Below are 11976 nucleotides of genomic sequence, written 5' to 3' on the forward strand. Positions count from 1 at the left end.
GTGCACCACAAGGGCAAGAGCAAAGGTGAAGATTTTCTCCATCTGGTTCTAGAAGTGTTGTTGCCAGAATAGCCTACTGTTGTTCAAAGGAAGTCATAGGGCCCACCCGAGGTCAAAGGGAAGAGAGCTAAATTCTGTCTCTTGATCAGAGACATCCAAGCATGGGCAGGAGGATTTACTGTGGGCTCATTTCAATCCCTCTACTGTAATGGCACATAAGACTTTCTACACCATAGTGAGAAGACAGTAGAAAACAAAATGTGAAAAATCAATAAATAATCATTTAGAAATGTGGAAAGTAGTGCAAATAGCTAAGGAATCTGAAGTGCGGACTCTGAAGAAAGGGCAGAATAAAGAGCCGCAGGGGAGAGGCTGCTGATGTTGTAAGTCACATAGTACTGTCTGACACTTAAAACTTTGTGATTACTGTTAAAAAGTAAAAGTGAACTGTGGGTTAGCTGAATTTACCAAGTATGGCCTATATTCCAAACAATTGAAAGCTGGGTCTTGAACAGACAGATACATCAATGTTCATTTACAACAGTATTAGTAGTCAAATTAGCCAAAAGCAGAAACCTAAGTGTCCATCAATGGCCAAACAAAGTGAGATGTGGATGGACAGTAGAGTGTACATGATCTTTGAAAGGAAGTAAATTCTGACCAACGCTATGGCACAGATGAACCTTGAAGACATTATGTTGAGGTAAGCCAGACACAAGACCACTACTGCGTGAGGTAAGTACACTTTCACCCAAGCTAGGTAATCAAGTTTATACGAATGAGGAGTAGAGTGGTGATTTCCAGGGAAAAGATGAGTTATTATTTAATAAATGTAATAAAGAGAGTTGGGAGTTTCAAAAGATTTTTGAAAATCTGAAAATAGATGCTGGTAATGTTTATAAGACAATACAAAGACATTCATAATACCACTGAACTATGTGCTCAAAATGGTGAAATGGTATTTTTATATACTTACTACAAAAGAAAAGAAGTATAGATGGTGTCCTGCCCCCTTTTCTGCGAAATAAGATTGTCCATGAAAAGATGCTCTGGAATGACTCTGTCTTTGTCAGGGTTTCTATTGCTGCCATGAAACACCATGACCAAAAAGCACTAAGTTGAGGAGGAAAGGGTTTATTTGGCTAACACTTCCATAGCACTGTCCATCACTGGAGGAAGTCAGGGCAGGAACCCAAACAGGCAGGAACCTGGAGGCAGGAACTGATGCAGAGGCCATAGAGGCCTGTTCCCCATAGCTTGCTCAGCCTGCTTTCTTATAGAACCCAGAACCACCAACCTAGGGATGGCACCACCCACAACAAGCTGAGTCTTCACCCATCAATCACTAGTTAATAGGATGCCCTGCAAGCTAGCCTACAGCCTGAGGCATTTTCTTAATTGAGGTTCTCTCCTCTCAGATGACTTTAGCTTGTGTCAGAGCCAACACAGACTCTTACAAGAAGGGATAATTCTAAGGACTGTCAGCTTGCTCTCCTTTTTTTTCCTCCTTTTTATTTTTTATCACGAGGAGACGAGCACACTCATAAGCTGAGTGAAAATAACTATTATGGACTTGGAGCCTCTCAGCACTGAGAGGAGGAACATGGGGTTGAGTGTCTGGTGAAGGTCTCTGAGAGAGTAAATGAGGCTTCCTCCCACTGGATGTGATAAAGACATCTGGGTGAGTCCCTCTCATCATGGAATTGCCACAGATGACAGCCATGTCTCCCTGTAAAGTCATACATGCCTCAAAAAACCCTACAAGTGAAATACATCAGCTGACAGGAGCATTTACCAAGCCCTTTCCATTTCTCAATCTCTCTGACTGGTGAACTAGTCGGGGAGGAAGAGAGTATTTTTATACAGAATATCAGAATCAAAATCCCTGCATATTGTCAGGAGTGTCTCTCGAAGGAGTGAGCTATAAATTCTCTTCTGGTTTAAAGGGTAAAGTCTCTCGACATCACAGAAGAATGAGTCCCAGATAACATGGCTCCCGGTAGCCAAGGTCATCTGAGTCTACTGGGGATGAGTAAGAGGAGCCCATCTGGGTGTTGACAAGGCAGAAGAAGCAGAGGAGGGAAGAGCACCCCAGAGCAACAACGAAAGAGATGATTTCCCCAAACAAAAAAGAGGTCAGAAATGGTGTTACATGGTGTTCAGTCTTTACCTAATAGGTTCATACCTCCATCCATGCAGGACAATACATAGTCTCAGATATGGTAGCCTCCTTAGTACTACAGGAGAGTACAGAGACACTTCCATCCCATGCAGGATGGCAGACAAGTCTCTGAGAAGGCTTGGCATCTCCAAGAGGGGGAAAAAGCTCTTATATCAAAGAGGAAAAGGAGTATCCTGGAGATGCCCTCTGAGACAGAATTGCCATCCTGCTGCCTAGGCCAAAATACTAGGATAATCTGAAATGAGCTCATTAAAATTTGATGGTCTATGCAAAAATGTATTGTTACTAAATCTGGAGGGGAAAATATGAAAGGAAGTTTTCCCATCCACATAAGCACCTGGGGCAGGAAAGCCGCTCTGTGGTAGCCTCCTTCGCTAGCCTGAGCTTTCTGTTCTTTTGAAATAGCAACTCACCACGTGTGATATGGGAGGCCTGGCAAAATTTCTTCATGACCATTCTTCAAAGGCATGAACTTTATCTATTTATAAGTAAAGAACCGCAATAAAACACGGCAACCATTCCAATTTTCCTACCCTATACACTGACAGCTACATTCGTCTACATCATTCTACTACATCTGTCCAGTAGCACATGCAATAATAGATGGTCTAAATTAGAAGCAAGAGCTATTTAGACACTGTTCGTTCCTTGAGCCTTTCTCTGGGGACATCAACCTGAACCTCAAAGACTTTCTGTCCCCAAGGTTCTCTCACCTCGAAATTCTAGAGGCAGTCTTAGCCTCTGACCCATCCAAGGCCTGATCCTATCATCTGGGCAGGACTCGGGTTTTGAAATCTGTGTTTCCATGGCAACCATGCACCATTCTGCAATCTGCCTCTTCGGGCAGCGTTTTATAGATTCTTTCTGGAGGAAATGGGGAGCAGGGGGGAGGGGAAGGGAGAGGGAAGGGGGAGGAGTGGCAGGTGAGAAAATGAGGAGAATTAGGAGAGGAGGGAAGTTGGTATTAGGAGGGAAGAGTCACTCTATCCGGGACCAACTTACCCTACAGCCTAAGGATATAAACATTATTACACTGCTCAATCTCTGGAAGACATTGGGATCATTCTATTGTGATTTTTTTTCTCTTTCTCTCCCTCCATCCCTCCTTATCTCCCTCCCCCTTTCTTCTCTCCTTCCCCACCCTGAAATTTTCAGCACCACCCTGGCTTTTCTCAATATGTTTTATTTGCATGAATGTTCCTCTTAGAATGTCTACTGGCCAGCACTCTGAAGTTTCCTCCCTTTCCTTTGGAACATTTAATATACAGACGTGAGCAGGGGGTCAGCTTCCAGTGGTAAAGCCGCTAATCATTACAACACTCAAATTGCAGACCCCTGGAGTAGGGAAAATTGATTTTTACCATGGCCAAGAGTATGTGGGGTACATGCAGGACCTCACTATGAAGGGAAGTACAGCTAGTTACCATACTACAAACTTCCAACTTTTACAAAACTCCTGAGGCTGCAATAATCTTCAAGATGCTGCAAAAACTGTGTGTGTGTGTGTCTGTGTATATATGTGTGTGTGTGTATATGTGTGTCTCTGTGTGTCTCTGTGTGTGTACATTTTTACTTAGAAGCAATGACTTCAAAAACTGTTTCAAGATTACAATTAAACATCTCTCAGTTCTAGAGAATCTGCTACAGCTCTTCTGAGCAAGGTCAGAAGGTAGGAGGTGGAAAGCAGTACCATCATTTTCTTCGGAAAACTCTGTGCTAATGGGGATGAGATGAGAACAGTGCACCCTGCATTTTATAACCATTAATACTCTCCCCGGTGAGTCTCTCAAATCTGTAAAGAAACAGTGAGCTGTTTTCCAGCATGTTTGGTTTTTTACAAAAAAAAAAAAAAAAAAAAAATCTGAGGATGTGTAATTTCATGATAAAAGCAAAACTCTAAGGCCAGATTTTCTGGCTACTTGATGGGTTACCCTACTGCTCTTCTCAGTCATACAAAATTGATAAAAAAGGGTTGATAAGTCTGCCACACAGAGCCACACTCAGTAGAAAGAGGAAACCAGATTTTTATGGGGTAACTGTGAAAGGCAATGGGAGAGACCACAGTGAGGAAGAAGTAGGCAGAGCCAAAGAGAGTTAGGAGAGCCTGGGAAATAGAGACATGGGAGAGAAGCAGGAGAGAGGTGGTAAAGACGGAAGTGAGGAGAGGAGAAAGAAGGGGGTTATGAGGAATGCAATAATTTTAAGGGACACATGAGGAAAATAGGGGGGGCAGAGGATAAATGGGAGCTGCCAGGCCAAAAAAGAAAAGTCTATAAAACACAGAGGAGTCAAAGGAGAGCATGTAGCCTTGGCCCAATGGTGGAAGAGCCCTGACACACCCATGCCAGTGTTAAACCCGAAAACTGTGAGGAGAAAGACCAAACCCAGAGTTGTCTAATTAAAGCAAGCTTTACTTTAGAGGTGTACCCAGGAAACCCAGGATGTGGGGAAAACAAGCATTTTACAGCTCAGGGGTTTGGGGTTTCCAAATGGGGGATTAGTGGACAAAATAGGAAGGGTAATAGGAGCAGAAGATAAGCATAACAAGTTAGTCATAACAACCTCCTCAAACAAGACATGATTGCAAGGTGGTCATAACCACAGATAGTCATAACAACAGGTAGCCATAACAACCTTTTGAAACAAAGGTAGGGTTGCAATATGGTTATCAACTTTTTGGTTTTTTTTTTTTTTTTTGTTGTTGTTTAGTTTTGTTTTTCAAGAAAGGGTTTCTCCATATAGTTTTGGTGCCTGTCCTGGATCTCGTTCTATAGACCAGGCTTTGAACTCACAGAGATCTGCCTGCCTCTGCCTCCCAAGTGCTGGGACTAAAGGCATGTGCCACTGCAGCCAGGTACTTATTAACTTTTTTAAACAAAACCATAATTGCCATTTCCTGGAACAGGCAGTACAGAGCCATTTGTAGTTAAGGTTACAGGCAGGCCACAGCCCAATCCTTGAGAAACAGAGGCTTAATCATAAACAAGAAGGAATCCAGTTTGTCTTTATGATAAGATGCTTTTAAACCTAAAACAGAGGCAGGTTGGTTCTTCTTTAGCCTACTCTCACCCAAGATGACAGCCACCAGAGCCTCCTTTTCTGGATTCTTGGATTGTCTGAGCCAGTGAGAATGAGCTCATTAGTGGGGGGTGGGGAGTGGTAGGACCTTGTTTCAAAGTAACAATTCAGGATTCTCCATTCACTTCTTGCCTGTGGTTGTGGATTTTTTATCTGCGTTATCTGTGGAGCCAAATGAATTCCTGTAGAGTCTTGATAGCAGTTATCATCCCATGTAAATCTTCCCCCTGATCCTATTTATTGGAGTCGGCACTTCAGAGTGCAGGACGCTAAGCTATATTTTTACAACCATCTCTAAATGCTGACTTTGGAAAGTGGTTATGTTGCCAAGAGGACACTCCCCGGCAAGGAATAAGTAGAGCCTGGTGGATAGGTAGCATGTCCTTCCCTCTTCCACAGGCTGTGTCTGCTCTTTGAATACTCAGCATGCACTGGGGCTCTCCTTGGAGCTTGCCTAACTCTTCAAGGAGCCCGAGAAATGGATAGACAATCAGAAGCCTATGTTATGTCCCAGTCTTAATCTGACTGCCCGCTGAGTTCAGGAAGCCCTTCAAGCTCCTCAGCTGTGGTTTTCATAGGTGTGCGTTGAGAGCCATATATCTGCCTCTTCCACACCAGCCCTGGGAAGGGAACATGACTTGATTGGGTATAAAAGGGTGGATGAGTGCTTCCCAGGAGCCCCTAAGTACAAAGGGGCTAGAGACAGGTAGATAGCTAGAGCTGAGTAAGAGACGTCTTAAACCTTCCAGATTCTTCTCAATACCCCCCCCCACACCTGTAAAATGGGTAGAAATTATATGCAAGGAGCCACAGTTCTTCCTAAGGAGTTTAGTTCTTTGGATTTAAAAGTACTAAGGAAATCTGAGGGCCAGGAAGGCAGCTCAGTGGGTAAGAAGCTTGCCACCAAGCCTGAGAACCTGAATTTAATCCTCAAGACCCACACGTTTGAAGGCAAGAACCAATTCACACAAGTTGTCCTCTGACTCCACATACACTCACTTTTTAAAGTTAAACACTGAGAAATCCTGAGGGCTGCCTCCCTGTTCCAACCTTCTGATCCAACCTACAGCTTCAGTCCTTCTGTGTGTCTTGAACCCCCCAGCCCTGCACAACGCCCTATCTCTGGTACAGCTAAAGTTGTCCCAGGGAAACCACATGTGCCCAGCACTGTAGGGTCGCCAGAATCATTTTGTCATGGGACTCAATCCTCACACACTCATGCCAAATGGCATTGCTATCCAATCGTTTTGCTACAAAAACAGAGGCCTATTAAGACAAAACAGGCACTGTTGAGAAGAGTTCACCATGTTGTCTTTCCTGGGTCTCTCACCCTGTCCTTGCCTTCAGCGATGGTGACATGCTCCATCCCAGGCACCATTTTTAGGCATTCCCCCAACAGTGAATTTTTCAGACCGGCAATAAACCCTTATGTGTAAGACACAGCTTACAACTTGGATGCTTGAGTATTTTACGAGGTGCATGGTTTTAGGTTCAAACTGCTGGATAAGATTTCAGAGTTGTCTGACCTCAAATGTTGATACCAAATTTTTAGTTCAAAAGCTGGAATGTTACAGAGAGCCACAAAAGTCCCCATTAATGAGACACTGGAAGACCACACAAATTACTTACAGTAAAATGCAAAGCTCACAATGAATGGTAACTCATCAACTGCTTTGACTGGTCTTTAACATTTGAACTTTATTTGTGCGTGTAGATATGTGTCTGTATACGTACATATATGACACCTGGATGCAGCAAAAGAGCATCACAGCTCCCTGAAGCTGGAGTTACAGGAGGCTGAGAACTGCTGGACATGGTGCTGGGAACCAAACTCAGGTGCTCTGGAATAGAGGCCAGCATTCTTAGCTACTGAGCCATCTCTCTGGCCCCTTTGCTAGTCTTTAACATCTTATAAAAGCAAGCCCTTAAGTGGGGTAAATAGAAAGGAAATAAAAAGTGACTGGAGGTGTACTAGGTGTATTAGGGCTGTGGTAGATATATTGGACACATTGTTACATGGGATTCACACATGTCACTTTGACAGCAACTCGGGAGATATTGCTCAGAGAATGTACATGACTTGCCAAGGGTAGCAAAGGTGAGGAAAATGATGAAATTAAAAGGGTGAGAAGTATGTGGAACAAAGAGTGACCAGAAGACACAGTGAGAAGGGATAAGGAGCTGAGCAAGGCACTAAACTATCCAAAAGATGGGTGTTAATAAGTTTGGAGGGCTGCCCTGAAGCTTATTTTCTGACTTTCATGACACTTACTTATTCATTTACACTGTAAACAATTAATGAATGCCTACTACATCCAAGGTTAGTGCATCTGCTCTTGCAGGGGGCCATCAATGCGGAAGACAAGGATTCTGTCCTCCACCAGCACAGAGCCTAGCTGGGGTCAACTGGCATGCATGGAATCCTGTCCCTTTAATACAAAAGGATGGGTATGCTTGCTGAGAAGTATACAGACAAAGCTCTGTGGCCATCTGTAGAGGAAAAAAAGATGGATTTAGATGGTGAGGATTTGGGAAGGCTTCCTGAAATAGATCACACAGAAGTGTGGCTGCATTTGAGACACAGAGAAAAGGGAAGTCTAAGTGGTGTGATAGGACAGATAATAAAGGTGCAAAACCAGGTACAGAGCAAGCACAAGGAAGAACGGGGTTTCATTAAAAAGAAATAAAAAAAGAGTATGAAGGCTGTGGAGTTCTGGTACACTGCTCTAAAATAGGGCACCATGGTACATTACCTATGTGAAGATTAAAAACAAAACCAAAGCCTGCAGAAATGTTAAGTCCTAGACAGTATTTCTGACCCTCTCTTTAGATTTGCTTATTTTTATATTTTTGTGGATGGGTGTTTTGCCTGAATGTCCAACTATGAACCACATGCATTTGTGCCTGTGGAGGCCAGAAGAGGGGGTACGGTAGAACTGGAGCTGCAGAAGCTTGTGAACTGTCACATGGGTGCTGGGAATCAAACCCCGGTCCTCTGGAAGAGCAGCGGGTGCTATTAACTGCTGAGCCATCTCTCCAGCCCATTTTCTAACCCCTTGAAGCAAATCATAGACCGTCACATTTGGGAGGTGCCCATCTGCAACCCAGGGGACAGAAGTACATCATCTCCACAGGAGACAGAGGAATCTGAATGTAGTCCTTGCTTTGGCCTCCGTCTATTACACTGTCTCTTAACTGTTTCTCCACTCTGGTTCTGCTCTCTGCTGACAAATCATAAGAGCACCTGGCCTTACTGAATTTGGGTCCTGCTTTCGTAATAAAGTCTCTGTGACACGTAGAACTTGCATTTTTTTTCCTGCTAATCTGTCTTTTGTTGTAAGGAACCGTCAGGAAGCAGAGGGAAAGCTATTTCCCCTCCCTACAAGAGGAAAAGCCATCAAAAAAGAAAAGGAAGGAAGGAGGGGGGGGGGGGAGGGAGGGAGGGAGGGAGGGAGGAAGGCAGGAAAGAAAGAAAGGAGGGAGGGAGGGAGGGGGTGGGAGGGAGGGAGGGAGGGAAAGAAAGAGAGAGAGAAAGGAAGGAAGGAAGGAAGGAAGGAAGGAAGGAAGGAAGGAAGGAAGGAAGGAAGGAAGGAAGAGAGAAAGAGAGAAAGAAAGAAAGAAAAAGAAAAGCCAACTATGAAGCGTGGCCCAGTTCCTCCCTAGACTCCAACAGATCTGGTGACTGTGATGACAGCAAATTAAGCTCCTTTGGGGACCTGAGGACAATATGAAGCTGGTAAAATCCCGCCTTTCAGGCTGGCTTGCACAGCCACTGGGATAAACACACACACAGCTCTTTCAGTGCTCAGGGATTGTAGGGAACCACAAATGAGGAGTGCGGATGAGGGCGGTCATGTGACTGGGCGGGGCTTCGGAAGTGCTTACCCAGGGCGGCTGGGGAAGAGGGCAGTTAAGATTGGTGGGCACGCCTTTAATCCCAACCCAGGCGGATCTCTGAGTTCGAGGGCAGCCTGGTCTCCAAAGTGAGTTCCAGGAAAGGCACAAAGCTACACAGAGAAACCCTGTCTCGAAAGACCAAAAAAAAAAAAGATTGGAAGATCTAGAAACGACAGATGAGGAGACGCTTGCTGAAAAAGGGACTAGAAAATTTTGAATGGATGGGATTGCCTCTGGGTTAAAAATATCTCATGGGGGCTGGAGAAACGGCTCAGTGGTTAAGAGCACTGGATGCTCTGCCAGAGGACCCAGAGTCAATTCCCAGCACCTACATGGCAACTCACAACCATCTGTAATTCCAGTTCTTCTGGCATCCTCAGGCACTGCGTGCATGTGTTACACAGACATACATGCAGACAAACACTCAGACATATAAAATAAAAATAAATAAAACCTCAGGGAAAAAAATAGCTCACGGGTCCTAGGGTGAACATGCTACCGTTATTCTACTAAATGAACATAGTATCCAGATGCTATCCAGAGACATACCTTTATACACACAGATGAGTACAACTCTCAGTCCTAATCAAAAGCCTTCTTGAGCAATGTCTTTGTGCAGTGGATGGAAATTAATACAGAGACTCACAACTGGGCAACGTGCAGACAACAAATGTCTATGAAGCGCTTGGTCAGTCATAAATGGTACGTCTGTACATCTGTGTCACAGCCTTTCTCACAAGCCTCAGAAAACATCACAGAAGAGGGGTGGGAAGACTCTAAGAGCCAGGAGCTGAGGAAGACGATGTTGCAGTGTCTTCTAGACAGGACAGGACCACTGCCCTGTGAACCACAGGAACTGTGGTTGCCTACACAAGATCAAGCCAGTCAGCCTTCCAGCATGGCTTGAGAGCTTCTGGGGAAGGTTTTCTTTAGGGATATGGTCCTTTGTGTGGTGGTCATGGTCCGGTGTTTATTTACACTCGTGTACATCTGTATAGCAATAATTGGACTCTATGGGTTATGAAAGAAAGAAAGAAAGAAAGAAAGAAAGAAAGAAAGAAAGAAAGAAAGAAAGAAAGAAAGAAAGAAAGAGGGAGGGAGGGAGGGAGGGAGGGAGGGAGGGAGGGAGGGGGTACCAGATTCAGGAGGAGTTGGAGGGGGAGAGTGAATGAATATGATTGAAATACATGGTGTTTATATATGAGATTCTCAAAAAATAAAATAATAAATTAATGAATAGGACAAAGAAGAAGGAGCAAACAGAGCTCTCAGAAGCCTAGATCACACATATTTTTCCTGGAACTGATCTTCACAGGAGCCATTCTGTATACAGTACCCCTCCCTGGCTAGCTCCACTCCCAGCCATACCTTCTCCTATGTCTGAGCTGGAAGCCCGTTCTTTAACCCACTCACTCACCTCTACTCAATCTAGAAATCTACCCACTAGAAATCACTTGGTACATCTTTCTGCCTTCTTATGCCTCCCTCCTCATGCATCCGCAAACATTGTTGGATTCCTGTGGCATGCCTAGACATAGTTCTGGGCACAGGAGACACGGATATAATTGGGAGTCTGTGGGCTTGAAGAGCTCACCCTCTGGATCTTGGTACAACGAGGAGATGAGGGGCTAAAGAGATAGGCTCACAGAGAATACAAAGACAGCGGATATGCAGAAATGAACTATTTGCCCAATCCTATGGTGACTTGAAGTACTCTTTATTTTAACTACAGATGAAGTTTTCGATAAATATTATTTAACCCAGGATTTTGATAATAAATGTTGAAGACCAGTTTTTGTTTTGTTTTCATAAAAAGATTACAGGGAAAGAAAGGGGGAGGGAGACGTAAGTAAATACTCCTCACCCCATGTTCTGAGGCAGGAGAAGGAGAGGTACCCTCAGATAACCCTGGATGGCCACATCTGCACACTTCAGGATTATCAGAATTACCATGACAATGACCTGAGGGTTCTTCCTCAGATAAAGCCTGCAAACACACAGCTGATTCCAGCCAGATCCAACCGCATGCCCTTGAGGTTTGTGTGCTGCTTTAAAAAAAAAAAAAAAAACATTGAGGGAAGAAAGCCGGAGGCGCACCCAAGGAGGGAGCCGGGGGAGTCTGCACCGCCCTGGACTTACACAGCTCAGAGACTTGGAGAGCTCACTTGACATCTGACTTCATCTTCCTTTTAAAAAGGTTGGGGTGGACCACAAGACAGCTCCAAGACGAATTACAGGTGTCTTCGGTCTCAGCTTTCCCCAACTACTGACCACAGGAGATGGAGTCCTGCAGAAGGCTCCTGGGGTTTCATTCCCCGAGGACTGGAGTTAGACAACCTAGCTGAGGCTTGCCCTGCCACACTGAGAGGTCACCGTTTCTTTGAGACAGTAGACATTGCTTTCTGGACTCTCCGAGAGCCCGTCTATGTTCCTAATTCACACTGCAGGTCGGTTCTCCTGTGTTTTCTGGATGGACCCACAGAGGTCCAGAAAGTGGAGGGACTAGAAACTAGTCAGTTAGGGTTCTTGTTGACAAACTCCAAGATCAAAAGAAGACCCATTCAGTAGTTCCACCCAATGCAAGGCATTCTGACAGTTGATTAAAACAACACAGCATCAGACAAGAATAACAACATCTGGATCAGAACTCAGGTCTCCTCAACCCAGTCCAGCATCTGCTTCAGGCTTGTGTCGGGTACCTCAGCAGCAATTTGAATTGTCAGCTCAGATCTGCAACAACAGTTCAGCAACCATGTAAATGTGGCCTTTGCAGGTCTCCCAGGGAGAGAGCAGACAATGCGGAAGAGGTAAAGGGGGAC

Source organism: Onychomys torridus, chromosome 21, assembly GCF_903995425.1.
Source record: "Onychomys torridus chromosome 21, mOncTor1.1, whole genome shotgun sequence".
In the NCBI taxonomy this organism is placed as follows: Eukaryota; Metazoa; Chordata; class Mammalia; order Rodentia; family Cricetidae; genus Onychomys; species Onychomys torridus.